The 20,090-nt window shown below is 40.5% G+C and overlaps 1 protein-coding gene across 5 annotated transcripts in view; it reads left to right on the plus strand.

Moving 5' to 3' along the window:
- Window positions 1–2,725: 2,725 nt before the first annotated feature.
- INPP1 (inositol polyphosphate-1-phosphatase) overlaps window positions 2,726–20,090 on the plus strand; it is a 30,667-nt gene continuing 13,302 nt past the window's right edge. The window contains exons 1-2 of one of the 5 annotated variants that reach the window (XM_063430146.1): window positions 2,726–3,103; window positions 3,476–3,604. The gene's annotated coding sequence lies outside the window, so the exon portion shown is untranslated. The remainder of the gene's footprint in view (window positions 3,104–3,475; window positions 3,605–20,090) is intronic. The other 4 variants (XM_063430148.1, XM_063430147.1, XM_063430150.1 and 1 more) reach the window with 4 other exon arrangements.

Raw genomic sequence — 20,090 nt, forward strand, 5'->3', positions numbered from 1 at the left:
GTCTAATACAGCATGCTAGTTGTCATCAGGAAGAGCAAATGTTTAAATGATTTGTAATTCAACTCACAAATTTCATATGTAAAAAGCTGTTCACTCAACTCTAATTTCAGGAAATCCCTTTTCTTTAAAGGACCACTATAGTGCCAGGAAAACATACTCATTTTCCTAGCACTATAGTGCCCTGAGGGTGCCCCCACCCTCAGGGTCCCCCTCCCACCGGGCTCTGAAGAGAGGAAGGGGTTAAAATCTTACCTTTCTCCAGCGCCGGGCTCCTCTCCTCCTTCCGAAGCGACGTCATTGCCTGAATGCGCATGCGCGGCAGGAGCCGCGCGCGCATTTAGCCAGTTCATAGGAAAGCATTTACAATGCTTTCCTATGGACGCTGGCGTCTTCTCACTGTGATTTTCACAGTGAGAAGCACACAAGCGCCTCTAGCGGCTGTCAATGAGACAGCCACTAGAGGCTCTAGAGGCTGGATTACCCTCAGTGTAAACATAGCAGTTTCTCTGATAACAATTAAAAAAGATGCTTCTCAGACCGGTTGGGGTGCCCACCTGGATTCTCGTCACATCCAATGGCTTTGGAGCCACAGTCAGTTTCATCTCCCCTCAAATGGCCTGGAAATGAAAGCAGTATTCCAAGCCCTTCTCCGATTTCCCTCTCTGAATCGACAATGGGTCAAGATCAGGGTGGACAATACTTCGGTGGTGGCTTATCTCAATCATCAGGGGGGAATAAGAAGCAAACAGTTGATAAGGATTCTTTCTCCTCTTATGGCCTGGGTGGAAAATAACCTGGAAGGCTTGAAGGCAATTTATCTACCAAGGAAGATGAATCAAATTGCAGACATCCTGAGCAGAGTATCCCTGGATCCGACAGAATGGTCCCTCTCTTCAGAGGTTTTCCAGAGCATTGTTCGACTTTGGGGACTCCCTCAAGTAGACCTCATGGCGACTCGCCTGAACAACAAAGTTACAAGCTTCTATTCGCGGTTCTTCAACCCTTTGGCGGAAGACAGGGATGCCCTGGGGATCGTACAAGGATATGTGTTTCCCCCAACCCCTCAGATTTTTCCTCTATTAAAGAGGATTCAACTAGAACCAATCAGGATATTGTTCTTCCTGCCTTTTTTTCCAATCCTTCAACAGAAATAGAAGAAAAATGGCATTGCCTGGATTTAGTGCATGGTTTATCTTCTTACGTACAATGTACTTCTGCAAACAGTCCTCTAGACTTTTTGTTATTCCATCAGGTCACAAGCTGGGACAAGCGGCTTCCACCTCTTCAATTGGGCGTTGGATTGTATCAGCCATCTCCCAGGCGTCCCATTGGGTCTTCGTGCTCACTCCACTAGAGCTCTAGCCTCCTCTTGGGCAGCTGTAGCTAACGTTTCCCCTGACCGAATTTGTTCCGCAGCAACCTGGAGGTCCTTTAATACATTTATTCATCACTACCGGTTGGATGTTGCCAGAGCTTCTAGTTCTGCCTTTGGGAAAAGAAAACATCGGTAAGTATGAATTCATTTTCTATTTTTGGGCATTCTTGATCTACACACTAAAACTGCTTCATTAAGCTAAAGTTGTTTTGATGTCTGTAGTATCCCTTTAAATGTGAAATTCCCCTTGAATTCTCTCTTAACCCCTTAAGGACACATGACGTGTGACATGTCATGATTTCCTTTTATTCCAGAAGTTTGCTCTTTAAGGGGTTAAAGGGACACAGTCCAGGCACCCAGACCACTTCTGCCCATTGTAGTGGTCTGGGTGCCAACTCCCACTACTCTTAACCCTGCAAGTGTAATTATTGCAGTTTTTTTATAAACTGCAATAATTACCTTGCAGGGTTAACTCCACCTCTAGTGGCTGTCTACTAGACAGCCACTAGAGGGCACTTCCGGGTTCCTAGCACAGGAAACCTGTGCTATAGCGTCGCTGGACGTCCTCACGCTGTGTAAGGACCTCCAGTGTCGCTCATTTCCGCATAGGAAAGCATTGAAATGCATTTTCAATGCTTTCCTATGGGGAGCGCTAATGCGTATTGCCCGGCAGTGCCGCGCATGCGCATTAGGTCTCCCTGGCCGGTGTGCGGGATCAGTCTCGCCCGCCGGCCGACGCAGTCAGAAGGAGGGGTGGCGCAGAGGGAGAAGCAGTGACGTGGGACATTGTCGCTGCCTCAGGTAAGTTACTGAAGGGATTTTCACCCCTTCAGCAACCGGGGATTGGGGGGTGGGAGGGAGAGGAAACCTGCAGTGCCAGGAAAACGGATTGTTTTCCAGGCACTGGAGTTTCCCTTTAAACCCTGTTTGAATTCTCACTTTAGTAAATAACCCTGTAGGTTTACTAAACCCTTTAGAAATCCAAGTGAAACCCAGAGTATTGCAGCAATTCAAACCCATCTGAATTACAGATTGCCTTACACACAAAGTGTAAGGGTAAAACTTTGGTATGATTAGCTATCACTTCCTCATTCCAAGACTGAATAAAAAACAGGTTGCTACACATCAACTAAACAGACGTCATGCATATACTTTTAAACAGCCTTGTAAAGACGACGGGGCTAAACAAAACCCGTACATTTGGTTTTCAAATGGTTACTTTGCATTATTTAAATACAGTTCTCAAGGCGTGCACTGTGTATTGGCGGTGAGTGATTTGCAAGAGGTTTTTGGGTTTTTTTTTGCATGTCTGCTGGGAAGATAAGGGTTAACTGAAGTGAGCAGATCTTTTTGTGCACTGAATGTAATGAATGCTTACCCTTGCATATCTGTACAGGGTGTGGAACCCACTATGTACCTTGGTCAGAGGGAATGCTTCTAAAGGTGGAAACTTTAGAACATCTATTTACAGTACTGTTTTATTATCAGGCAGACTGCAGACCACTGGACACAGTGCCTGTTGTGGAATGCAAATATAGCTGCAGCTGGAAACCAAAACAGCTTTTCAGGCGCAGACAGGCCTCGCCCACCACATCTCCGCATCAACAGCCCTGTCATCAGCTAGAGAGCTGCGGGGAGGCGTGATTTCTGTCCTGTCACAGCAGATCCTCTGCCCGGGCTGATCATCTCTCATTGACCGTCAGTATTCACTCAGTAAGGACTAGGCGGGTATGCATGCTTATCGGGTCATCTATCTATCTATCTCTTTACTTGGGCTAAGATCTTCCTGTTCAATGATCTGATCGCTGCATTCTAAAGGAATCAATACCTCCGTGTTCTCTAATAACATTCCAGGAATCACCTCCTGTGTCTTGCTTTTACTCTAAATCCATGTCAACTGATCACAACCCTCTCCTGTGTTCTCATTACTATATGCTGTATCACTGTGATCTCTCATAGAATCAAGCTGTATGACTACTACATAATCTTAGTGATCTCTGATATAACCTTGCTGTTTGACTGTTCAACGTATCTCTCTACTGCTGTCACCTGCTTAGTGAGTCTAATATAACCCCTGTGTTCTCTCTTCTGCCCTAACAGATCGTTTTCTGCTCGCAGGCAGGGGGAGGGTCTCCTTTACTGACTGGTGTTTAGAGGAAATTTGTCACCCACACAGGAAGCCATTGGAAGAATTACAAGACAGAGCATACTCTTCTATATCACTACAAGGTACTGACATCTTAAACCCACTGCTTTATCATGCTTGTTTAACATCAATGATGATATAGTTTAGAGATTAGAACGAGCAGTGTGACTTTGTAAGGTCATTTTATAGCATGTATTTTTTTTTTGTACATGTGAACTTGTTTATCAGTTTGTAGTCGTTACAAATATTTTTGGGGTTTAAAAACAAGTCTGACAACACGTATGGACTTATGGAGTTAACTGGTTGCAAAGCAGCTCATTGGCAGTTAAGTAGTTAATACTGCTCATGGTTTTGTGATTTGCGGTAATAAAATTACATTATTTGCTAACGTGATCTGATTTCCTGCCGGGAGAGGGCTTGAACTCTTAGAGAATGAGAATCTGTGTTGTTGTGGTTTGCAATGAACAGTAGATGATGATGTAAAAAAAAGCAGAAAATAAATGTAATTTCAATCCTACCCTGATGATACTCAAGGGATATGTTTTGCCTTCACTTTACACATGAAGACTTGCAAGATTTTGTTTCCTTAAAATATACACAATAGATCTATTTTTAAATTATGTTTTGTCTCCCCGTTAAACACCGCATCCGGTTCCTGGCACTTTGTGCCTTTTGTTTTATTCATTTTTTTTTTTAAACCTATTCCATTATTTAACCCCTGATTTTCCAACCGATAGCGGCCCCCGCTTCTTGCTATATACAATAGTTTAAAAAAAAAAAAAAAAAAAGTAGGGGTATTTTGTAAATCTCTGTTTTGGAAAGATGTGTGTGGTGCTGGTGTTTGTTTGTGTGTTTACAGATTAGTTTAAATTGGTGAGAAAAGGGGTAATCGGTGATGACAACAATGCGATATTTTGTGGTCATAGGTGTTAACACTTCAGTTTTGAGGTGCGGCTCAGTCAGTGCACACCCTGAGGGTTTTAGTGTTGTCTTTAACACATCCCATGTCCTATATAAAACCCAGTCCCAAACTAGGGCACTATTCGAATGCCTCTATGCAGGCAGTTTAAAATGTTGCCCAAAAAACGGTCTTAACACTTTCCAAACAATTGGTTATCTTAATTGTCTTATGTGTACAAAGTATAGCATTCTCTCTTTATATGAGATAAGGTGCTATAAAGTGGTCATTAAAAACTTATAAAAGAAGGCCTATCAATTTCTATCTACCCTTGTATTTATAGCTGTGTTTTATATTTACTCAGAATCTTCAGTATTAGGTTTACTCTAGGCTAAAGATAGCCGCAATAGTCTTAATTATTAATTGCCGTTTGCCATTTAAATGCTCTAACCAATGCTGTGTGCTGCCAATGCCATGTACATAGTCCAGCTAGCTAACTTTAGTTAAATTTTTGTTCTATTAATGGAAATAGTTTAGTTCAGTCATGTCCAAAGTCTGGCCCACGTTCCGATTTAATACGGCCCCACTGATAGTTTGGCTAATCTACTTGTTGTGGCCCGAGCGTCGCTCAGGACCCCTGGAATCTCTGGATCTTTGAACGCTGCGGTCCTAAACGGTGCTCAGGGATTCACTGGGGGTCAAGAGATCGCGAAAACGCAGACGGACGTGCAGTGACCTCAGTCTGCGTTCTCGCGATCTCTTGGACGTCGCGGGATCTCGTGGACGTCATGGCATTCGTGCGATTTGATTCCTTCTCCCTGCTGGGACAGAAAAACAAGGGAAGGTACAGGATAAAGAGGCGCAGAATAGGAACAGGATAAAGAGGCGCAGAATAGGAACAGGATAAAGAGGCGCAGAATAGGAACAGGATAAAGAGGCGCAGAATAGGAACAGGATAAAGAGGCGCAGAATAGGAACAGGATAAAGAGGCGCAGAATAGGAACAGGATAAAGAGGCGCAGAATAGGAACAGGATAAAGAGGGACAGAATAGGAACAGGATAAAGAGGGACAGAATAGGAACAGGATAAAGAGGGACAGAATAGGAACAGGATAAAGAGGGACAGAATAGGAACAGGATAAAGAGGGACAGAATAGGAACAGGATAAAGAGGCGCAGAATAGGAACAGGATAAAGAGGCGCAGAATAGGAACAGGATAAAGAGGCGCAGAATAGGAACAGGATAAAGAGGGACAGAATAGGAACAGGATAAAGAGGGACAGAATAGGAACAGGATAAAGAGGCGCAGAATAGGAACAGGATAAAGAGGCGCAGAATAGGAACAGGATAAAGAGGCGCAGAATAGAAACAGGATAAAGATGCGCAGAATAGGAACAGGATAAAGAGGCGCAGAATAGGAACAGGATAAAGAGAGAAGAGACGCAATAAAGAGATGAAATGAAAAGTATGCCGTTTGCAATAAACTTTGCATAAAATAGTTAATTTGCATTAAATTTTAATGGTTCAAAGAGTGTCAGGCAAAATGGTTGGCCCTCACGCATGTTTACTTCATCAGATCTGGCCCTCTTTGAAAAAAGTTTGGACACCCCTGGTTTAGTTGAATCAGTGGAAATTTTCAATAACAGTTTTTATGAAATCATCTGAAGTAAATGAAGAATTATAAATAATATAGGCAGACTTCTTTACGAGTGTTTGTTGTATTCTGAACCAGTTAATGCTTTGTATATTTTTTTTTACTCCTTGGGCGCTTTCACTTGCTGCCCATCAGTATGTAGAGGTTTTTTGGCAGCCTTGTTAATAGAACTGTTGTCAGTCCCCTGGAATAAGGCTGCACAAAAAGTTCCCATAGATAATGTCAGGATAGTGTCAGGGTAAGTCACCAACGTGAACTTCAGATTGGCTAAAATAAGCCAAAATGGAAAATTCTCCAAGTCCGATATTTTTGATGCATACATCTTGGAATTAACTTTAATATTCCAACAATTTTATAATTGAGTGGAAAATACTCAAATAAATGAAGTGAACCTATATTATATTATGTAGCTTTCAGTTGTGATCACTATGTAGTAAATATGAACTTTGGAATCACTTTTAAAACACACATCCGACTCGCTATAAAATAGTTTAAAGGGACTTGCCACTGACCCAAACAAAAAAATCAATTACTTATGCATTTTGTCATTGGTGTTATATCTAAAAACAGCTTGCAAAAGCTACAGTTCTCTTGTCTGTTGCCTTTGTAAGCCCTCCCCTTCTTCTCCATCCCACTTTGTGGGACTTCAGCAGCTCAATGAGTCTTTGCAAGGCAGGTTCTCTGAGCAATTGCCTGCTTCTTGAGTTTAGCTCCACTGAGCTAATAAGAAACCAGGGAATAATAGGACTAGTTGTTTGTTGCAAGGTTACTGTGTGTGTGTGTGTGTGTGTGTGTTTTAGTTGGCTATAGAATAAGAGAAGGGAGCAGGTTTTATTTTTTATTAATTTTTTTTTTTTTTTGGCCATGGATGAGGCATGGAGCATTCCCTGGTGGTCCTGTAGAGGTACTCGGCCTGCACCTCTGCCGAGTGAAGGCTCTTCATGCGAACCCCAGCACTGTGTGGTGTCAGAGCATTGCCTTATTAACCTGCTGCAACAGCTGGGGCTCGCAAGAATTAGAGGACCTGCCTCTGAAGGGGAAGTCTGAAGGCTTACTGCCACCCACTTGCTGCGCAAACCTTCCAATGCACGGGGAGGGAGATCTTTGATCTCCTAAGTTGGAGAGAATTGAGCAGTGACCTTGCAGGGGCATGATCTGTACACCAAAACTGCTTAATAAAGCTAAAATTGTTTTGGTGCCCTTTAAAACAGTATCAGGAATTATTAGGAATTCAAACTGAATATCAACTGAAGTTTGCAGTAGCTGACCTTTTCCAGTTTTTGCAAGTATTTTGCCCAAAAAGGGTTACTTCAACCAACAATAACAAAAAACAGAGTGTTAAAAAAAAATACTATTTTGGTTAGAGTAACTCTTCCTATCATGGTCCCCCCTCCTCCCCGCCGAAAGTAAATAAATGAACAAAGCTAAAACCTACCTCCATGTCACCATTTGATGTTCTGCGTGCTGATGTTGTCACAGAATTGACTATTGTTCCGGGCTAGCTAATGACATCCCGAAGACACTGCTAGAGATAGAAGCAAAATCTATGTGTGCAGTGTTTCATAGCGAAACGCCTCATATATTTACTCCAGGGACCATGATCACTTAAAGTCACTCAAGTGGTCATGGTGCTTGAAGTAACCTCTTAAATTTGAAATTCACTTTGAATTCCTGACAATTTTCACTTTAGTTAGTAACCCTGTCAGGATACACTGACTGTGCATTCTGAGCCAATTCTTTATGGGAATTGTTAAAGGACCACTCTAGTGCCAGGAAAACATACTCGTTTTCCTGGCACTAGAGTACCCTGAGGGTGCCCCCACCCTCAGGGACCCCCTCCCGCCGGGCTCTGGAGAGAGGAAGGGGTTAAACTTACCTCTTTTTCCAGCGCCGGGCGGGGAGCTTTCCTCCTCCTCTCCATCTTGATCGCGACGTCATCGGCTGAATGCGCATGCGCGGCAGGAGCCGCGCTCGCATTCAGCCGGTCGCATAGGAAAGCATTTACAATGCTTTCCTATGGACGCTTGCGTGCTCTCACTGTGATTTTCACAGTGAGAATCACGCAAACGCCTCTAGCGGCTGTCAGTGAGACAGCCACTAGAGGATTTGGAGGCTGGATTAACCCTCATTATAAACATAGCAGTTTCTCTGAAACTGCTATGTTTATAAAAAAAAGGGTTAATCCTAGAGGGACCTGGCACCCAGACCACTTCATTAAGCTGAAGTCGTCTGGGTGCCTAGAGTGGTCCTTTAAGACACTTGGGGCCTTCTCTCTGCTGCAAGCATAAAATTGTGTATTTATACCTCTGAATTCCCCTGTGAGTTGTTGTCCTTTTTGAAGCGATTAAGGAGCATCAGTCACATAACTGATATTAAATGTGTACAGAAAGGTTCCATATCCACTCTCACTTCTGATCTATCTTCTTATATACATATTATGATCCTATAGATGACATGAAAACCTTCGGATAGGTATACAAACGAAATCTAAATATTTGTTCTGGCTAAACTGCAAATAGTATATGGTACTTTCCACTTTATCCAGAAGGCCTCTGCAGTGTAAGCAAACAGATGCATTTGGCCATTTTCAAGTGCTTCCATGCATTCACTCATACTTCTTTTTTTATTTTTATTTTATTTTTTAATCTCTATGCTTTTGCCATAGAGTTAAAGATTAATATAGCTTATTGTATTTGTTCTGGTGAGTAGAATCATTACCTTTAGGCTTTTTGCTGTGAACACTGTCTTTTCAGAGAAAAATGCAGTGTTTACATTACAGTCTAGTGATAACTCCACTGGCCACTCCTCAGATGACTGTTAGAGGTGCTTCCTCGGGCAGTGCTGCACAGTGAGCAGCCCTGCCATTCAGTGTCTCCACCCTCTGCATGCAGGAGCTATACTTTTCTCATACATATGCATTGATGTTGATTGGCCAGGGCTGTTTTTGACTTGTGCTGCCTCCTTGCCGGTCTCAGACAATCCTATGGGGAAGCATTGTGATTGGCTCGGACCACCACTTCTGATAATGTCAGAGGCAGAGTGAGCAGCTGCAGACTTGAATTCAAGTAAGATTTTACTATATTTAGGGAGGCTGGGGTGGGTTAGATGGTAGTTTTATCACTATAGGGTCAGGAATACATGTTTGTGTTCCTGACCCTGTAGTGTTCCCTTGACTTACTAGCACTTTGACTATCAAAAGTTACAGAGTCAGTTTTAGTCTCTACATGCAGTGATACATTACATTTTTGCATGACGAAAACTCTTTAAAGGGGTACTCCCATAACAACTTCAAGGAACACTGTGGCATGTGTTTCTAACATCGGAGGGATCTACTGGTAATTTAGAATAATGGCTCCTGCCGGAATGTTCAAATAAAGCTTTAGTACTTACCTTACATATATGCTGGCTCACTAATCTCGCCAAGTGGCGACTCCTCCACTGGCTGAGATCATCAATACTGATGATCTCAGCCATTCCATTCCCAGAGGGAAGCATTAGGCTAGTGCGCATTCTGTCACATCTTAGATGCATTGACTTAATAGGGAGCGTTCAGTGGAGATACCAAACGTAAATCCTCAAAGGTTGCAGAACGGACAAGGAAACCACACTAGTGGCTATCTGAGTGACAACCACTAGAGGTGGCGTTGGGCAGCAATGTTAACAATGCCTTTTCTCAGTAAAGTACATTAAGCTGTAGTTCTTCTGGTGTTTAGTGTTCTTTTAAGGGGATAAGAATGTCCATGGAGATTTCTAACGTTCAGAGGTTGAACCGTTTGGCAACATTTTAACCCCAAAGTCATGGCATCTCCAATCTGTGGAGAAATTCAATCATACTAGAGAAACCAATAGAATGTTTTTTTCCATTGCTTCTCATGTAGTATATCGCAGCAGAATTGTTCGAGCTATGTATTGCTAAATATGGCTTTTATTGTTGCTTGTTTCTTTTTTTATTTACTTGGGACTTATTTTTAGTATTGTAATAGCAGTTTTGGAACTACAGAGATGTGCTTTTGGACGCCTTTCTATGTAATTATGTTGATTCCACAACAGAGCGTGTGTCTTGGGAGTTCAGCATGAAATGCTGTATTTAGATGTGGATAACTGTCCTGACTAAGCCAATGCTTTACTTTAAATGAAAAGGATTTGCTGGTTATTTTTGGGACATATTCTCCATCTGGTATGAATTGCTACATGTTCTTTACTTTGAGTGAAAAAACATTACTTGTAATTTTAATTCTCATAATGCATCATATCCACTCAAGCATGATTAAGATTTGCTTCCTGTATCTATGAAAAGCAAATAGTGTACTACACATTTTAAAATGTCTTTGCATCTATCAATAAGCAGATCCTATAAATTGTGATGGACATGCAGTAGATAATGCCTCTATCAGCATTTTAATACTGCTTATAGGTTGACGTTGCCAGATTGTTACATATTGGTCTACAGTTGTACAATATTTTTTGTGGAATCCAATATACAGAAAATGCAATATCGTAAGTATTGCAACTTTCAGCTATAATCATCAATAAATATAAGAAGTGCATACTTTCCACTTAATCATTGTTGGTATTTTAAAGGGACATCATCTCAAGAACCACTACAACTTAATTTAGTGATTCTGGTGCAAAGAGTCTGTCCATACAGTCAGACAAGTGCAAACGTTACAATTTCATAGAAAAGGCTGTGTTTACTTTTGTCCCTACAGACATCTCTCGTGGCTGTAACTCTGACAGTCACTAGAGATGCTTCCTGTTTCAGTCCTGCGATCTTTGCAGGACCGATATTTGACATCTTTAGACTCTGCATGAAAACGCTAAACACTAACCAAAGAGATGCATTGGTCAAGATCAGAAATGCCGAATAGAACAGCTTAGCCATTGCTACTCATGCGCACTAGTTCCCCAGTGTTTCCCTATGGGGAAGCATTGAATAGGCCTAAAACAGCGACGCAGATGTCTCTCTGTTGGCTCATAAGTGATAGGTGTACCCACATGGTTTTATGCAAACTAGATCAAAAGCCTCTCCTGACTGGCTCTGCATTTCTTTCCTTGGATTTGTCGTAGGCCCAGGCAGATCTCTTGCTTTGCCAGACCTCACCAACGGCGAATCGGTGATGTAAAATCTTCACTCAAACGGGCATATCTAGTGGGTTGTACAAGGTCAGAACTAGCTAAATCTTTCCTCGTCCTTCTTTCCTTATTAGAGTCTAATAAAGGTGTCTGCCAAAATTAATTTATATTTCAGTTGAAGACCTAGTATTGTTTTTGTTTTTTTTGTGTTGCTAAGCTAATGCTATATACCGTATATACTCGAGTATAAGCCGAGTTTTTCAGCACATTTTTTGTGCTGAAAAACCCCAACTCGGCTTATACTCGAGTCAATAGTCTGTATTATGGCAATTTGCATTGCCATAATACAGACAGGGGCTGTGGGGGCTGCAGAGAGATGTTACTTACCTTTCCTGCAGCTCCTGTCAGCTCTCTTCTCCTCCGCCGGTCCGTTCAGCACCTCGGTCAGCTCCCAGTGTAAATCTCGCGAGAGCCGCGGCTCTCGCGAGATTTACACTGTGAGCTGACAGAAGAGCTGAACGGACCGGCGGAGGAGGAGAGAGCTGACAGGAGCTGCAGGAAAGGTAAGTAACATCTCTCTGCAGCCCCCACAGCCCCCTCCTACACAGTGCCCATCCACTGGACCACCAGGGAAGGAGAGCCCCCCTCCCTGGCCAGCTAGCAAGCAGGGAGGGGGGACGAAAACATTTATATATATTAATAATAATTAAAAAAATTAAAATAATAAAATAAAAATAATAATTAAATAAAAAATAATAATAAAATAAAAAAATAATAATAATTAAAAAATTTAATGAAACAAAAAAAATATTAAAATAATAAAAAATAAAAATGCCCACCCCCCACCAAGGCTCTGCATCACACTCTGCATTACACACACACATACACACACTGCACTCACATACACACACTGCACTCACACACACACACTGCACTCATACACACACACACACTGCATTCATACACACACACTGCATTCATACACACACACTGCATTCATACACACACACTGCATTCATACACACACACTGCATTCATACACACACACTGCATTCATACACACACACTGCATTCATACACACACACACTGCATTCATACACACACACACTGCATTCATACACACACACACTGCATTCATACACACACACACTGCATTCATACACACACACTGCACTCATACACACAGCATTCTCATACACACAGCACTCATACACACTCTGCACTCATACACAGCATTCTCATACACACACACTGCACTCATACACACTGCACTCATACACACTGCATTCTCATACACACACACTGCATTCTCATACACACACACTGCATTCTCATACACACACACTGCATTCTCATACACACACACTGCATTCTCATACACACACACTGTAAATAAATATTCAATTAATATAATTTTTTAAGGATCTAATTTTATTTAGAAATTTACCAGCAGCTGCTGCATTTCCCACCCTAGTCTTATACTCGAGTCAATAAGTTTTCCCAGTTTTTTGGGGTAAAATTAGGGGCCTCGGCTTATATTCGGGTCGGCTTATACTAGAGTACATACGGTACATTATTTTGATCCCTTTCCAAAAACCATTAATAGTGTTAACTACATAAATCTGTAAACTCAGATTTGGGCGGTTGGCTTTAGTTACAAAAGCATTATGCCAATACACAGACTGCCCAGGCTTGCAGATCCATAAGGAAGCTATATAAGAAATGTAATGACAATGAGGCGGTATTTGGAACTGCAAAGATTAGCACGTATGTATGCTGATTCATTAGGGTTATGCTGGAGGTGCGAAAAAGAAGCAGGATCTATGTTGCATATTTTTTGGGACTGTCCCTATTTAAGAGAGTTTTGGAAACAAATTCAGAATTTGATTTACGAAAAGACAAAGCTTGCTATCCCTTTGCATGCGGAGAAATTTGTACTTCACATTATTCCAGGAATTAATATTCATCCCCATAGAAAAGTTATTTTAAATATTCTTACGGTAGCAAAAATACCTTTAGCAAGTAATTGGAAGAAGAAAGTCATTCCTTCAGATGAAGTAATACACACTAAGCTGAACAAGATTAGCGCATGTGAAAAGATGGCCAGTGAAGTTAATGGATACCTTGACAAATATAAAAAAGAATGGCACAGCTGGATGTAATCAAGTGCTTTAGCTTTAACCCCTTAAGGACCAAACTTCTGGAATAAAAGGGAATTAAGACATGTCACACATGTCATGTGTCCTTAAGGGGTTAAAACAAGGATGTGATGAGGAGAAGAAAAAAAAATGAGGTCTGGCAGAGGCTGTAGCTGGGGCTAAAAATATGACCTATAAGGGTGATCTAGAAGCTTGGGATGACTTAAAAGGGGAAGAGTCCCCTGGAAATATAGTTAAATAGACCCAGGTAAAGTAAGATTTCTGACTGGAGTATGCTTTATATAAGGTGGTTAGGGCCAGTAAAGAGTAGACTGGTATGTAAATAGGTAACGTGGAGAACCAGGGTTTTTCTTTTTCTTCTCCTTCCCCCCCCCCCTTTTTTTTTTTCTCTCTTCTTTTTTTTGTGTATTATTATCCCTATATTTAGTTAAGGAAACTATAAACTAATAACGCAACGGATTAAAAGTAGTATGTCACAACTGTAAGTTAGTTCATTATAAGCTAACAATATGATCAGCACAACTAGGAGTTGAATGGTATGTATTTACTAAACTAATGTATTATTAAGGCAACATGGGAATGTTTTAGTACGAATGCTTATAAGGATAATGAATAATAAAAAAGCTGTTACTGCAAGTGGGTTGAAGGAAAGGAATTATTTCTTTTGATGGATAATGTGTAAAACGTGATGTACTGCATGTTTTAATTTTTTATTTTTTTTTGGCATTAATAAAAAAAATTACAATGGGGAAAAATAAAATAAAAAGCTCACATGGTATATGAGACATGTTGGCCACAATAGTTAGAGTAGATCTAAGGTCTCGAAAAATCAGAAGGAAATGTTTTGGGGGTTTTCCCCGGTCCCAAACTATTTTATTCCCTTGAACATGATCAGAAAGCTTACTAATTTTCTTTCTCAGATAATAAATGGGGAGCACAACCATATAAATAAAAAGCACTTTATTAATTGGGTCCAAAATAGCAGGTATCCCAAGATGCATTACAAAAAACCTTAGCATTCATGTCACAATCCTCATACAAAAAAATATACACAATGTACCACAATCACAAATATGCATGGTACATGGCTAGAAAAAACAATAGTACTATTGCAGATACAGAATCCTATAGATACATGAAACAAATAATGCATACCATGAAAAAGAACCCGATATAGTGAGAAGAGGGAGAAAATAAAAAAAATGCCCCCAACGTTTCGTCAGAATTGCCTTTCTCAAGGGAGCATCCCTTTACTCATATATTCTTATGGCATTTGCTCATATATTCTTTTTTGCTCGTATTTTATTTTTGTTTGCCTATATATTCTTATGGCATTTGACTAAGTGTGCCTACATTTTCTATTTCAAATTATTATTCTTTCTCAAACATAACACATTTTTCAAAATAAGTGTTTTAAACATTGTAAGCATTTTGACTGAGTGATGGAGCTAGTTTGTAGACGACTCTGATGATAACTATCCTGTTTATGCACAAGGCGAACCTTATAAGTTCATACTGCTTTTAGATCATGCTGGGTGTTGTTTGAAATGTTTAAACTGTCTGGATTGAAATTCACTGTATACTGCTAGCACACCATTGACCTTTTAAAGCTGTAAAGCTCTAATAGTCTGTCAGATCAAAGCTATAGCTTTCATATTTAGAGCATTACTACCACACATAGTTTTTGTATCCAATCCCTGTCAAAACGTGTCATTTTTATAACAATTTCCTCCTTTTGGTTACTTTTTTAAAACTAATTTATCAAGATAATTATTGTTTGTTTTTTAATGGATTAAATGTTTTATAGTAGGGAAACCTGTTGGATTGAGACCTGTAAGTTCACCTCAATAAGATTGTAAATTAGAACTGTCCACTTTGATTAAAACTTGATTAATTTTATAAATCAAGTTTACTTCTATGTATACTTTGGGTTACTCCAACAGTAACCCTTGCTGGCATGGTTCCTTCCACACCCAGGAACCATGCCAGCTAGAGAAGCACTGGGGACACAGGGCACATGTGCAGCAATTGCCACACAGAAAAACACTGAATACAGTGCTTCTCATGGCCAGATTTACATCATGAGCACCTGTAGGCACAGAATTGTCAAGCACCACAATCCCCTCGCCCTTTTAAACAAAAAACCTGTATTGTTTAAATATAATTAATTTTGTTGTATACAACGCATATGTAGAGTGTCTGTGTACAAATGTGTGCACATGTGTAGCGTTGTTTGCTTATATCACAGTGCATTTTAGTGTGTCAGTGTATGTTTGTGTAGAGTGTGTGTTTTGTAAAAGCATTGCTAGTGGCATGTTTAGTAGTGCCAGTGTGGGTAGCAGTGAGTGTGTGTGTGTCCTGCGTAGTAGCATGTGTGTACCTGTCTAGGATTTCCAGTCTGGTCCCTTCTCCTGGGCAGTCCTCTTACCGCTTCCTCCAGGAGATCAGTCTGAGGGGGTTGTTTAGGGATTTTTGCCTTCTTTTGGGTCAACAGTAAAAGCAGATGTTAGAATGGTGACCTTGATGGACACTCTCTTTTCAGCCTACATAACTGTAATAGCATTGCTATTTGTATACATTCAGAGCCTTTCAAATATGAAAAATATTAGCTGTCAACATAAATTTGTGTTTTCACATGAGAATTAAAGGGAGACTATAGTCACCTGAACAACTTTAGCTTAATGAAGCAGTTTTGGTGTATAGAACATGCCCCTGCAGCCTCACTGCTCAATCCTCTGCCATTTAGGAGTTAAATCCCTTTGTTTATGAACCCTAGTCACACCTCCCTGCATGTGACTTGCACAGCCTTCCATAAACACTTCCTGTAAAGAGAGCCCTATTTAGGCTTTCTTTATTGCAAGTTCTGTTTAATTAAGATTTTCTTATCCCCTGCTATGTTAATAGCTTGCTAGACGCTGCAAGAGCCTCCTGTATGTGATTAAAGTTCAATTTAGAGATTGAGATACAATTATTTAAGGTAAATTACATCTGTTTGAAAGTGAAACCAGTTTTTTTTTTTTTTCTCATGCAGGCTCTGTCAATCATAGCCAGGGGAGGTGTGGCTAAGGCTGCATAAACAGAAACAAAGTGATTTAACTCCTAAATGACAGTGAATTGAGCAGTGAAATTGCAGGGGAATGATCTATACACTAAAACTGCTTTATTTAGCTAAAGTAATTTAGGTGACGATAGTGTTCCTTTAAATTTGACATTGTGTCCTTTTCAGAAATTTATGCAACATATGTTTGGCTCCTAGATTTCATTAATCAGTAGGATTAGTTTTGAATAAATGTCAATTACTTTCTGCATGTATATTCCTTTTAAGATAGATAAAACACTTCAAAGCTGCTCTAGAACTCCCCCCAAAATAGTATCATCAAAATGTTGTAGATTGTCGTCCCAAAAATTGACAATTGTTTTCTAAAATACTGAATAAATATGGTACAGAAGGAGTGACACCTGTGTTGTAAGACATTATTTCTTATATGCTCCAGATTGAAGAAGAGTGGTTCCTAACAGAGTGAGTATTATGCTTAAATGGACACCATAGTCACCAGAACAACTTATTTTATATGTTCTGGTGAGTATAATAACCTTCAGGCTTTTTGCAGTAAACATTGTATTTTCAGAGAAAAGGCAGTGTTTACGTTACAGCCTAGTGATAACTCCACTGGCCACTTCTCAGGTGGCTACTAGAGGTGCTTCCTGGGGCATCGCTGATACTAAGTGTCTCCACCCTCTGCATGGAGACACTACATTTTCCTGAAATGCCCATTAAAATATTAGTTTGAGAAAATTCAGTGATATTTATAGTTTAGTTGATAAGCCTAAAAAGCACAAAACGGACAGAAAAGGGCTTCTATGGTTAAGTAAGTCTTGCAGACAAAATACAAATATAGTTAATAAATCCAAGATAAGATATTGATACCGTATATACTCAAGTATAAGGAGACCCGAATATAAGCCGATGCACCTAATTTTACCACAAAAAACTGGGAAAACGTATTGACTTGAGTATACGCCTAGGGTGGGAAATACAGCAGCTACTGGTAAATTTCTAAATAAAAATGCTAAGTTGATTGACAACAGATTCTGGTTTGAGAATAGGCAAGTTCCTATTTAAATCAAATTGCAAATGTACTCATTTGGAAAAAGCTTTCATGCTGTTTGGAAAGCTTTCATGCTGTTACATGTATTATTAGAGGATGAATATAGTTTAACCTGTTTATGGTTGTAAGGTGAATGACAGATGAAATTTTTGCCTTTAAGCCAATTCCCATGAATATTGTCGGGTTCTAATTGCAGATCTCTAAGGTGAGAGCGAGATTGTTTCTATTGGAGCAGACAATACTTTGCACAGAGATCATGCAGTGTCTGTCAAGTAATATGTGATTCAGCTAAAACAAGGGTTTCTGCATCTGGCATGTTTATCAAGCATGACCTGCACTGCAGAACAGACATCCCCACCGGGTCCTATGTCATCAGTCAATGACAAGCAATTGGATTGTACATTTCTCCACCATTTGGCACCTTATCACACTTTCACAAAATTTGCGCCACGTCCGATGCTCTCTAATTACTGCAGAGGTTCAGCAAGGAAGTCAATTCACACACGTTACAGACTGAGCCCAGAGCACAGCTCAGCCCCTGCCCCCCGGGCCCCGGATACACACACCGGCCTCACCTGGCAACCTGTCTCGGTCTCCTCCGGCCACCACTGCCCGCTTGCCAGTTCTCAGGACCCCCGAACCCACCTCCTCAGCTCAGCTTCCCAGCGCGCCCCTCTTCCCTACACTTTACATACCATGCTTGGTGTGTGCTACGTTATCGAGCTGCCTGGGGGAAAAAAGAATGGGCAATAGGTTTCTATGGAGATTGCAGAGCCGGCGCGGCCATCTTAGAACAGGTAAGTGGGACCCTCACTCGAGTATAAGCCGAGGGCGGCTTTTTCAGCGTAAAATATGTGCTGAAAAAGTCGGCTTATACTCGAGTATATACGGTAATTGTCTTTTCCTAAGTTGTTTTATAGCGGTTGTATACAGCAAACACAGACTCTAAGGAATCCATGTTTAAAATGGAATGAGGCAAACATGTGATTCCTTGTTGAGCTAATCTGCATATGCCCACCCAGAATCCTTTACGGTAGTAACATCACTGCAAATTTGGGATTTCTGTGGGAAAAGCAAGCCTTATGGCTTGACTGGTGTGCAGATCTTTGTTTTAACATATAATTTCCAAGATAAGGCTGCACTCATAAAATCCCCAAATACTTTATTTCCAAATGTTTAAAAACAGATCAACTTTTCAGTCCACATAAGGGACTTTCCTCAGGATCAACAGAACAAGTCTGTTCTCTAACATCCGTTGTTTTAAGTGTTGAACTCTTTCAGATTGATCAGTATTGCTTCAGACCTGAGGAAGAGAGGAAAACTCTCTAAAGCTTGTCTTTTAAATATTATGTTAGTCCGATAAAAAAGGTATCATTGCATACTGCAATACTGTGCAATCTTGTCTACTGGACTAATACGGCTAATCCAATCTACACTATCTATCTATCTATCAGAACCACAAAATAGCATTTTCCCCATAATACTTAAATTATATATCTTTTATATTGCATATTTTTTGTGTTGGTCTGAGTGTTTTAATAAAAGTGTTAGGGTTCCTTTAATCAGAGGGTAGCATTTGGACATACAGTGCACAGCTACCTGAGATTAATGGGAGTTGTATTCCTGGGTGGCAACTGCTACTTACAGCTGTAACCATTAATTTAATTTCAGAGACCATTGTATTGAAATACTCATGCTGATAAGTGTAACTCCCACTAATCTTGGTCAACCCAGGACCTGTGTGTCTTGTCACTGCCAAAGATTAGAGATCCCGTGCTACATGCTGGCTGTCAAGCTGTGTATTACGGGAAATAACGCGTGGATTACTATCTGCAGACAGGATTTGAATCCATCAGCTGCCCTTTGAAATATAGATGGAAGGGTGTGTACAACTTAGTGGTTTATGTATACATCTGTCACTGTGTTCTGTATCTACTTTGAGAGTGAATTACTGGGGAAACATTGACGTTCATCTACAGCGCTATATTGGATGTTTTAACAAAGTATGAGACTTTGACCCACTCACTGAATTCTAAAGTGACATTATCAGATTTTGTAGGTGGTTTGCGGCAGGCAAAAATAAATAATGCAACAAATATTTTATTTGATGACAGAGAGGATTAGACTAGGTCCTACAAATCCCAGCTCGTTGAAAAACTGTAGTGCGTCAAATAAAATAGAGAACAAAACATGTCAAACCACACCCCATCAACCAGGAACATTACTGTGAGATTAAAGCCTGTTGTTAACGTGTATAAAACCAAACTAATGTGTGTACCGGTAGTATCCAAGGTATATCAAGCATGAATATTACGGTAATAAGGGTAAACAAGATTATCTGACAACTAAAACACCAACTTTCCAATTAGCCACCCAAACACTTTTTTTTTTTATTCACTAAAGTGAAAATTGTCAGTAATTAAAAATGAATTTAAAATTCAAGGACAAAATAGGCAAACAGGAAAACATCTCCAATTAATGCTGCTGTTTTGGCTACTTCTCCTATATGTAAATCTGGTCAGGTAAGCGGAGTTTGGTGGGAAGCGTCACCATGTCACTACCAATGCCCATAATGGATGAGGGCGTTCGGGAGTGGAGGGTCTTGTCTTAAAAGGGGGTGTGCCAACCCTAAAAGGGGTCCGCCCTCCACCTGACAAGCATCCTAGATGGCCCGCAG

The sequence above is a fragment of the Pelobates fuscus genome, chromosome 8 (genome assembly GCF_036172605.1).
Source record: "Pelobates fuscus isolate aPelFus1 chromosome 8, aPelFus1.pri, whole genome shotgun sequence".
Classification (NCBI taxonomy): domain Eukaryota; kingdom Metazoa; phylum Chordata; class Amphibia; order Anura; family Pelobatidae; genus Pelobates; species Pelobates fuscus.